This window comes from Pholis gunnellus (assembly GCF_910591455.1).
Source record: "Pholis gunnellus genome assembly, chromosome: 3".
NCBI lineage: Eukaryota > Metazoa > Chordata > Actinopteri > Perciformes > Pholidae > Pholis > Pholis gunnellus.
This window is the reverse complement of record NC_136529.1, coordinates 22852384-22864017: the sequence shown is the minus strand read 5'-3', so window position 1 is coordinate 22864017 and position 11634 is coordinate 22852384.

Genomic DNA, 11634 nt, shown 5'->3' with positions numbered 1-11634 from the left:
TACCTCAGTTTAAGACAGAGTTGTGAGCATCAGTGGTGGAAGTGGCAGAGAAAGTGTCAGGACAGCTTTCAAACAGTTAAAGTCGACAAGTGCACAGTTGAGGACTGACAAGGTAGACGCACCATTATAACCTCCAGGATTTATTGCAGGGCTGTTGTGTAAGACAATGAGACTTTTTTGTTTTTAGCAAGGTGCGCCTAATAAACAACTGAATGTTCATCTCTCCATCATTCGTTTCTTTGTGATATCTGCGCTGGTTGGTGAGTAGCAAACAGTAATGTGTAGTTAATGAAAAAGTAGCTGCTGCAGCCGGGAATGTTACCGGGTTATGTCATCATTTTTACATACTGTAGCCATGCAGAAAAGCAAGACCTGCGCTGAACTCTCTGTTGATATTGTTGAAGCCCTTGTGTCTGAGTCTCATTTTACAGTTTAAACTGTAGTGTTTTCAACTTGAGTCTCGAAGAATTCTTTTGTGAAACTAAAGCTAATCTGTCAAGAGTTTGGGCCAGCGGTGCACATACATGCATTGTATGTGGCTTTAAAAGCAAATAGACACACATAATCGTTTGTTTAAAGCAGCGTTACAATTTTATCTTTTTAGTGTTGTATTTGTTTATTCATTGATTGGCACTTGGGGGGCATGGGGACAAGCATTAGCATTAGCATCCATGTGTGCTAAACATTGCTGTAACAGCTGATTGCTGCTGGAAATGAGGTTGACGAGAGCGGTGAGACTGAACCCAAACATTAACGTTGCGTGCACCAAAACGACGAGCTAAAACAGGCTAAAGCGCTCCTTAGAGCTCAGTAAGAGTAAGCTCATCGTGACTCTCTTTGGATTTGTCACTATGAGCAACAACCTTTCACATTAAAGTATTCATTGCTCTATTGTTATTAATAATAATAATAATAATAATAATAATAATAATAATAATAATAATAATAGATAATAAAAATGATTAGTGCAGCTTTAAATCATGTTTACAGTATACATTTATTAAGGTTGCTAAATCCTATAGTTCTGCAGACTAACTGTGACTTCTCTGTCACTTTTAAATGCACTGCTTATTGTACTAAAATAAAACTGATGCCAGGAAGGATATTTGCTTGTCCATTCACTACAAAATTAAATCTTTAGATCCTCAAATACGTTGTGGTCTGTAAAAATGTTAGGAATTGGGACTTTTTTGAAAGCTAGATCTATGTATACACCAGATAAGTCATGGATCAAACACAAGCATTTAGACAAAACCCTACTGAATAACTAACAACTGTTGTTTTCTTTGCTTAAATCTGGTACAACAGAGACAGCGTCTGAAACCTAGATTAGGAGGCATGATCGGGGATTTTCATATAGGCTGCGGCTGCTGAGCGCCCAGCTACTCATCCTTTTGTGATGATTGACGGGAGGGTTTTCAGTGGGAGATAAGAGTGAGACTGTGTGAAGCAAGGTGTCAGTGGAGCTGGAACATTAAGTCTAACAGAGGCGACGCTGCCAACGCAGCACCCACAGGAAAATGCAGCTGGACTGTCTGTCTGTCCTGCTGTGCAGTTAAATAGGTGATGATCATCATGAATTAATGTAAAACCCATCTGGTGTCATCTAAGTTAATGCCAGTTGACTGTAAGAAAGGTTTGTTTCATGTGGTCAGTGAAAGATTTTCATTTTGTGTATAGATCTATATATATGACACAGGACATGTTTCATATTCGTATGCTGACCCTTCTTTTGATATTGTGTGATTTATGCTTTTGACGATACACTTTCCCTCAACCTGCCTCCTCTAGTTTGGCTTCTGTTCGTGATGTTTTTACCCAGAATGCCTTTTAGCAACCACCAGAGAACAGACATGAGCTTGTTATATTTGTTCGATTATATTGGAAGGTGACAGTGAATTGAGCTTTTCTGGTTGTTACAGATAAACTTCTGGTCCTCTGAGTCTCTGATGGGTGAATTGTCCCATCTGTCTCTAAAACAATGCATTTTTCATACTGGCAATGGTGAGCTTGGAAAGAAGCCATCGCTCTCTATGATTTGCTACGTCTGACAACATTTGACATTTACTGCTGATGTTCTATCTATCTTATTTTTCTATTGTCAGATTCTATTGTACCTCAGCTATAGGAATGCGTGGACCTGACAATATGTCATCTACATTTGGCCAGCTATTTGGCACAGTAAAAAAGGTCACCACCAAGCTGGTTACCGAGCTATGACCATGAAGCCCACACTGTCACTAACTGCACTCCCTGGAGAAATATTATCTAATTTTTGGAAAAACAAAAATGCAATTTCAGAGAGAAGAAGGGTCTACAATATCTTTTGAAGGCTATATCTGGGATGTCAAACTGATTCAGATAGAAGCTGCAGCCTACAGATCACAGTTTAACCACCGCATCTCCTGTTGACTGAGACAGAAATTAAGGAAGAGTCGGTCTTTATTCACTGTTACAATCATTAAAAAGCAAAAGTATGCAGTAGTACAGGAATGAGTCCTACAACACGGAAATGAGTTAGCATTTTTTAACTTCCTGTTACCTCGTTTAGAAGGATTCTTTGATTGAGTTTTTGTATAGATGCCTAAGGTCTGTGGTTAACACAAGCTTAAGAGATTTTAAAGTTTTTTTCTGCGACATAAAGTACGTCAGTAAATACCCCTCTTGTGAATTTTTAAGCATTTTATGTGTCGTAGAAAGGAGTTTGCTAACAAGTGTCGTGATGTTGACTGGCTTGGCTTCACAGCCTCGTTCTGTAAACTAAATCTCTGAAGTAAACTCTATAGTGACATGAACATCCCTTCAGACACTCGTGGATGGCTGCAGTGTGTGTAATAATGAGATAAGATACGGAGGCCTGACTCTATTAGGGAGAAGACACAGCTATTTTTACTGTACGCTGAATTATACTTATTTAGACGGCAGGGGTTTGTTGTGCTGTCCTCCCCCACTGTCTTTGCCATGTTGTAATTATTATGCAAATTGCCATTGCAGGGATTGAGGAGCTTCAGGTTTTCATTAGTTTTGGAGATGAGTGCTAATTTTTAAGGGGTGGAAGCCTCGTATGTCTAATCTCGTGTATCGATGAATCACAAATGGTTTTTTTTAACACAGACGTGGGCAAGCATTGTTGCTTCCAAGGAGCAGAAAGAGCATCTACAATATGTACGTGGTCCTTTGTCGAAGCTGTGATGATGCAGCTGGCTGTTGTTGTGAGGTCAAATGTCAAAGCAGCTTCAATGTAAAAGAACATAAGGAATTTGTAAAAGAAAAAAGATGATGTTTGGCCGTTGGTTGCACATAATTGTTGCTGTTGTCCAGGTTGACATCACTATGTAGCCAGAGAGGAAACACAAACACCCCAGAGCCCTTTGACAGGTCATTGTCTTTATCTTCCCGTTCATGCTGCCTGTCTCCATCTATCAGCTGTTTCCATGACTCCCGCTGCTGTCTCTTGCTTCAGCTGCATTGGCTGATGGCACCTATAATGCTTGACAGACATTCTTTTAATTACACTCTCTGTTTTGTGACAATCTTCTCTCCCAGTCGAGTCTGTTGGTAAACTGTCAGTCTGAAACAGCTCCGGGCAAAATAATTCATATCAAGCAGGGATGCGAGCACTTTTTACTTCCTTAGCTTTGTTTTTAGCATTTTTTGCATTTTAGAATGAGTAATAAGTTAAAAAAGTTAATCAATAAACACTGCGGTGGTCTCGTTCTTTTGGTGTCCAGCTAGACGTTAATATGCTGTTAAAGTGCAGTAGAGGATGGTAAATTGAGATAGGCTTAAAGTAGATCAAATGTGTATGGATTTAGTATTATTAACCATTTTTTAGTTACAAGATTATTTTAATATGGGATTTTGCATTTGGCCTTGATGAAATAAGAAATTGGCAGTTGGGAATTGGATACAATTTTCCTTCAGAAATGCTTTAGTCTGCCTTGTGCAGCTGTCACACAACATCCTGCACTGTGTGTAGTGAATACCGAACCCTTTCATCAAGAAGAAAACCCTCCAGAGCCATTTCTGTGGCGTTCCCGGAAACCACTTTTGCCGTTTGTATGGGAGCATTATCCTCTGAAAGATGGGACCATCATGAGGGAAGTGTTTGCACCCTAGGGTGCTACTGGATGTGTAAAATGGCCTCATATTCCTCGGCTGATATACATCTAAGCAGTGTAAGTATGATATAAAAATGACTCACTAGATGGCTCCCCGTATCATTACAGATCCACCGACATGTTTAACAATTGGCAACAGACATTGTGGGTTGGAGAGATCACTCCAACTGTAAACCTTTATGGTTGTGGCACCACTCACAAACAAACATAAGTAATTGACACTCAACTTAATGACCGCCCTGCAATGACTCACTTGATTCTACTCAGTACCAAAATGATTTGGGATCGCCTCAGTGATAGCTGATGACGAACATATGGAACTCATTTTACGACTGAATTTGTTACAGAATTTGCTTTAAAGTGTGTCGCATCCAAACAATGACTCTTGTGATTTGGGAAATCTGCTTGTTTGCTGTCTTACTGAGAGTTACATGACAATACCAACATCAGTTTCATGTGTTTAGCCGCTAACTCAGCCGACAGAGGGAAACAGCTTTCCTCTATCAAAAGTGAAGACCAGATATGACAGTAAATATTTAAAAGCAGATAATTAAAGATAATTATAACACAACTCTGTAGCTCCCCTCAGCTCAAATGAGCTTAATAGACAGAATTGCATTGGCTTGGGTCCATGTTTACTTCCTGTCAGCTGACGTCATTCACCACACTGCAACAAGAGATATATGAAAGAAGGAAGGGTCATTATGTTTATTTCAAGAGTTACTGCACATTTAAACGTGATTTTTAAGCTATACACTAAATGTTTTGACTTTTCTGTTCTCCTCCTGGTGAAGTAGTCTCCCAGTGAGCAGAGAGATCGCGGGATGCAATTCTTCTAACATTTGGGATCTCAAAAACAGTATGTTCATGTCATATTGCTTTATTACTGTGACTGTAGCTATCATGTTTATCAATGCTGCATCAGAAGTGGGCATGGTTTTATCTCTAAGCCCCTTGTCCACTTTCTTTGAATTTTTCAAAATGATGCAGTGGGTGGACTTAGGGTCAGACCTGGGGGTGCAGTTACACTTAAATAATGTTCAGGAGGGCTAACGCTAATTGCCAAATTTCAAACGCCTCTATAAATCTGGATCTTACCGGTACTTTCAAAATTAGAATTGTAATGACCCATTATTCTTTGCACTGCAACAGGAAATAAATTGGGACACATTTTGGAATGGTTACATTTACAACTATGATTGTAAGAATCCCTCAACTCATTTTCGGGATGTTGGTTTTCTGGCCCACAACTTGTTTTGGGCCTGTCACTGTTCCCATAGTGTCATGTTCAGCCACAGCAGGTAGCTGTTTTCAGCCTTAAAGCTGTAAACTACCTGCTCAGCACTAAAGTGCAGATAAACACAGTTAGAGACCAGCTGGTGAACATAGTGAAGCGTTTAGCAACTAAAGAGCCTGACATTGCCCTCAGGAGTTGGTAGAGACCAAAAACAGAGCTAACATTACTACCTTTAAAATAAATTATTTATAGGTTTAAGTCAATTTGTACAGAAGTCTCATTTGAGCTTGAAACTATCAAACGCCTGCTACATGGCACTTTTTAAGTCTTTATTGTGTCAACGACCACAAAAAACACTATTTTGTGAATTGTATCTCAATACAAGTTTAGCAATTGATTTAAATACAGTTACTGTATCATTGCATATTTACAGTAAAAATAATGTAAACATACCTATATTATATAAAGTAAAAACTTGAACCGTAAACATGCAAAATCCGCCACAGTCAAGACATCAACCAAAAAGGAGAACAGTTTGAGCCGGAAGAACTAGACGCTGAATAACAAAACACATTTACAGGCGATTTCGAGACTCGTTAGCATAACGTGGGAAAGAAAGGGCCTGTTGTGAATGCCTTATGTAATAGTCACCTAGCGCTGCCACTCCACAGATGGTCCAGGAGAGGTAGGCAGTTGTTCCAGCACATCTATTTCCACATAGCAGCCACTAAGAGCTCTCAACCCTCTCTGCAAGCCCAAACTCTGACAGGAGGCTGATGCACTTGACGAGCAGCAGAGAGGCCAGATACCATGATTAAAAATGGATGCTGATGCGAGAGAGAATGTCAGCATGATGCTATCATACGACACTCATGTAAAAAAAGATTTCTGTCACAGGATGTGGCACTCATTGGTGGGTTATTGATTATGATGAGTGAGCAGAGTGTGCTAAAAGACAGGCTGGTCCCCAGAGAGGATTTGCATGATTGATGCTTTCTTTACGAGGCTCGTATTCTGTGCTTGTCAGCTCAGCGGAAAAAACAAAACACATAGTGTACCTGATGATAAATGGGAACTTGTTCAGATGTGGTCTCTAAAATATTGAATACTGGTGGACTTACATAAAGTATATGACAGCATGAATAGGAAATAGTGCCTCATTATCAAATTTTTCCAAGTGTGAGATTTGAGGAGAGGACAGCTTCCATGCATGAGAAATACAGCTGGCGCTGGCAGTTTGTTTATGCAGATCTCACACTCTCACACAAACTCTTTCTGATTAGAGGGGGAACATCACAAAATGTGGTGCAATGCTGACTCAGACAGACATAATACACATTTCTAGAGATATTTCATATTTGCAGTACTGGCCTCAAACACACAAAAAGGACAAGACTGTGGCACAAACAACAACATGCACACATCCAGTGCTGAGGAATTAAATTGTAATCGGAGGGTATAGAATACAAAATACGTTCAAATGCGTCATTAAGCAATGCTAAAATTGAGTAAAAGTATTGTTAGAACTTAAAGCAACTATAATGAATATTGTTAGGATACTAACGGACCAAGCGACTCTGACTCTCCCTGCAGCTGTAACAAGATTCATACTATTTTTTGACTTGTTTTGGTTTGAAGGCCCTTGGAAACATTTATCAGCTTTTACTGTTGTTTATTGCACTTATTTCACACTACTATGACTCTACATGTTTGACATTGTACTTTTCAAAGCTCACAAAAGGCAGAATAGAACCCAAATGCATGACTCAGCAGGCAAAGGTAGAAGTGCAAGAGTATTTACTGACAAAAATAAAAGGATACAAAATCCAGACAGGCAACAAAGTCAGTAGAATGGGCTGGACAGAGGCTAAATCTAAATAACCAGGCTTGGTCCCACAACAGGATCAGGATAAAAGAAAGTAACAGTCTCTCAGAACACTGGCGCGCTATGGCACAAGGCTCAAAAGACAATCTGGCGGAGAACAAAGAAAGTGAACCGGTATATATATGCACGAGGGAGCTGATGAGAGAACGACAACCAGGTGAGTGGAGCAGAGCAGGTGAGGTGATTATATTGGCAGAAGGCTGGCTGGAGGGAGCGGCTGGGTCTGAAACGACAGCAGAGTTAGAACAGTGATAAACAAATGACAAGACAGAATGAATAAACACCCAAATCATCACATGACTAACTACAAAGTAACTAGTAATGAATGTACTGGAGAGAGTTGACAGTATTGTCCTATGATACTATTTTGTATGATAGGACAATACTCTACTCGTTGTACTTGAACCTGCAATAACTGATTATTGTGATAGTTCTCTATAGGTTCATCACTAAGAGTAACTTTCGCATCATACCATTGTTTTGTCATTGTAATTTACAGCGTTATTATAAAAAATATAATCATTAATTATTATAGCCACTTTAAGTAGAGTATATAAATTAATATACCGAGTTACATTTCACTGCCAAAGAAATCCACCAAAATCCATGCAATCCATTCCACTGGCAACACTTTGATTTACTGTGCTGTACAATTTCATTCAGTGTAAGTCGATGTGCATATTTGATCAGCGTATAACCATATCCAGATTTCTGAGCCCCATCACCCCAGTTTACACGAGCCCTTTCCAAGAGAATAAAATCCCATCCAATCAACCCAAACCAGCCTAATAGCTTCACACATGCACCCTGCTGCCACTGATTAATGTGCTCTGATAATATGATTAGTGGGAGAAATTGGGCTCTCTATCACGCCATCAGTTCCCTATAAGATAAAGGGCGTAGAGTGAAAAGAAAATTCCATCAAAGTAAGCAAAGAGGCACAATAGCTGAGAACTTCCATTACCAAGTGTGACAATTATACGGATGGGCCAAACATGTGCTCTCTCGCCTCCCATTGTGTTCCAGTGTTATCACCCTGTGCACCCCTAGGCACAAATTAGTGACACGGGTGTCCAAAAAGATGGATTTATCATCTTCATTTTGCTATGTACGGAGAAGAAATACAATACAAGACTCAAGGAAGAGGACTCACACAAAGACCGCCATAATTGAGCTCTGCCTTCGGCTGCTGGTACCAGACTATTGTCCCACTGGATGCTATTCTCTGTGACTCACTCCGATATTGATGGTCAAACAAAGCACATCGTAGACGTTTAGGTTAGCAAAAATAACTGGTGGGATAGGGAATGGCTAAATGATCAACGCAGTGGATATTTCTGGATGCTGTTTGTCATACATAGCTGCTACCAGCTGTGTTTGTTAGGAGGAAGAATATTGAGAGGAATGTTGATGGCAGTTTATTTTGAAGAACACTATATGTGCTGTTGCAGCCAAAGGGCCTGACGATATAACTGCATTACTACTAATGAAAATAATTAGCGTTAGCATTAGGGGAAAGGTTGAACTTTCCTTGACCCCGAAGATGGATGTAATGAGCTAAACACTGGCAGGCCGAGTCTGAGGAGAATCTACATTTTATTTAAGTTGACCTATTCATTATCCTGTGGCCTTGTTTTTACTGCGCTCTTTGCTACCATTGATAACTAGAACTTTATCTGACATTCTGTTTCATAACAATGATAATAAGCAGGATCTTTATTTTTTTCTGCCTCCAGGATAAGACAACCAAACGAGATGAGAAGATGAGCGTGACTTCAGCCGAAGTCGAGGTGGTCCAAGAACAGAACTCTCTAAACATCCTCTGCTTTAAGCGAGGTATCATTAATTCAATATGTTGCGAACGCTGTGATGTATTATGCGAACGCTTTTCTCAATATTTATTTGCTTAGGAAAGATTTACCGTAGATGTTGTTTTTATTTTACGTTCCACTCCTTCAGCCTCCACATATACACGGGCCGGCACTGCTCAGGTCAGCCTTGGTCTGGTAGCATTACATATTGAACGCTTGATTAACCTTCCAAGCATACTTATTCCAACCTTGGACGAGGACATATATATATATATTATATATATATTATACTTTGACAGTAGCTCAGGGTTGTGACAATGCAGTGAACTCCACTTTAGTTTCATCTTGTACTAAGTCGAAGCTCCTTTTGCCTTCTGAATGATTTAACCTGGACTCAAGGAGCTCCTAGAAACCTGCCACAAGGATTTCCAGTCCATTCCAAAGTGATGATCTCACTGTGTCCCAAAACAACAATTCTCTTTTCATTGTTCCTCAAAGTGATTTCTTCTTTGAAGGACAGCTGTGATGCCTCTTTGAATATTACATGAAGGCCCTAATGGAGAGGAGAAGACTCTAATCGAGATCAGATTCAATAAATATTTTGCTTGGGTCAATGAATTATTCAAATAATACGCAATTTTACGAAAACCTCATGTGGACTTTGTCTTGCATATTGCTTGCTGGACATCTTAATAGACATGGAGTTTTGGGCAGTGAGAAGACTTTTTCGCCTTCTTGTACTAGAAACCATTTTTAGATACGTTATCACAGCTTGGTTTGGAACTCTAGTCCATACAACTAAAATACAAGATCTGCAGGTTGTGTGAGTCAGTGTGCCAACCCCATCATGCCATTTTTAAGAGCATGATGATCAGACTGGCTCAGAAAAATCCCCTTAAAACCATTTCCACCCAAGACATGAGAGGCTCTGCATAGACAGCATGTCAGGTCACCAACTGCAAGTCGAAGCACATGTCAGTAAATATCAGATGGTAATACTCACAATCGTGTATGGATCTTATCTTCTTATATTCTCTTGCTCTTGTAAATCCTAGGGTCACTAGTAGTGTCTTCACTGAAGTATGGCATCCTCGTGTTAGCACAGAGCAGCCATCTATTTCAAATATGATTCATAAATAACAAACTAGCTGAATAGAAGGTACATCTCTATCAGCACTATCAGTTTTCTCCATATTGTTAGATCATCTTCTTATGTAGTTTTTAAATAAAGTAGGTTATTACATCATCTGTTGCTGATGTCATGCAGGTGAAGGTGCCCTACTGGAAACAAGATTGTGATGTAAATCTTCAATTACTTGAATTCCATCATTTCAAATTGTAGTTCAAAAGGTGCAATGTAAAGGATGTAGCCACATGCTCCAAAGAAATTGGGGTTGCAATTCATCTCTACTACTGGGTCCATACAATCTAAACTTACAGTCAACGAACCCCCGGCGCTGGGGTTTGTGCTGGCTGATAGTGAGTTGCTACAACCGCTAACAGCAGGTCTGTCTTCCAGACCCGCCGCCCACCCTCCTATCGGTGAAGTATTTTCCATTCTGCGGGAAGGCAATCTTCTGCTGTGTGGTAAGGCCTTAAATTGCATTTTTACTGATAGCGAGTAGGGGGCGACTCCTCTAGTTGTGAAAAGATGTCTGGTTGTATGAAAAAATGACCCTACTTCTCATTTGCTTTATTACCTCATGACATTGCAAACATGTTTTTATGGTCTCCGTTGCTAGGTTACAGTCTTCCTCAATACAGCATGATATTCATTTCTAAAATGATGGTGACATTTAGAATAAAATAGACAATAAAGCAGGTTTCGGTTTAGGGCGGGGCTACCTTGGGTTTGACAGGTCGCTACCACTGGGTTGTACACTCTGGGTGTGATCAGTGTTTTTGCCTTACATGTTGAACCCTTTCAGTGTGTTTTCAGCTCATGAAAGTTAATTGGCGACGGCAAAAAATTAACTTACAGCTTCAAAACGGCAGTTCACAAACTAATTGGTGATGTTACAGGGACTATATGTCCACTTCCTATTTATACAGTCTATGATCTAGGTAACATGACCAAAGTCATTAGAGTGTATTTTGTGGAAACCATGAATACCGAAATTTGTGCCAATACATCCAGAAGATGTTGAGTTATTTCACAGGATAAATAAAAACTCTGCTGATGGAGCTAGAGGAAAGGTCAGGGGATCATCACAGTCATTATGCCTGATCCTCTGGGGACAGTGGATATCTCTACCAAATATCATAGTGATCCATTCAGTGGTAGTTGTCAAAATAAAGAAAAATTAAAGGTCAGCGCTTCAACCTCACAGTCATTATTTTATTTCAACTCATGTTTCTGTAGCTTAGTGTACTGTCATGTTGTCAGAATGCTTTATATAACACTATGCATGAGACTATATAGGAATACTTTTCTATTGTTGGTGCAACCAAAACGTTCAGATGAATCCTGTAGCCAGTATGCATTTATCAGTCATTTCTGTTTTCCAGGAACCCCAAGACCACTTTAATGAACAGTTCCCACTTCAGTGATTTAATACACTCTGCACCCCAGCATTGATG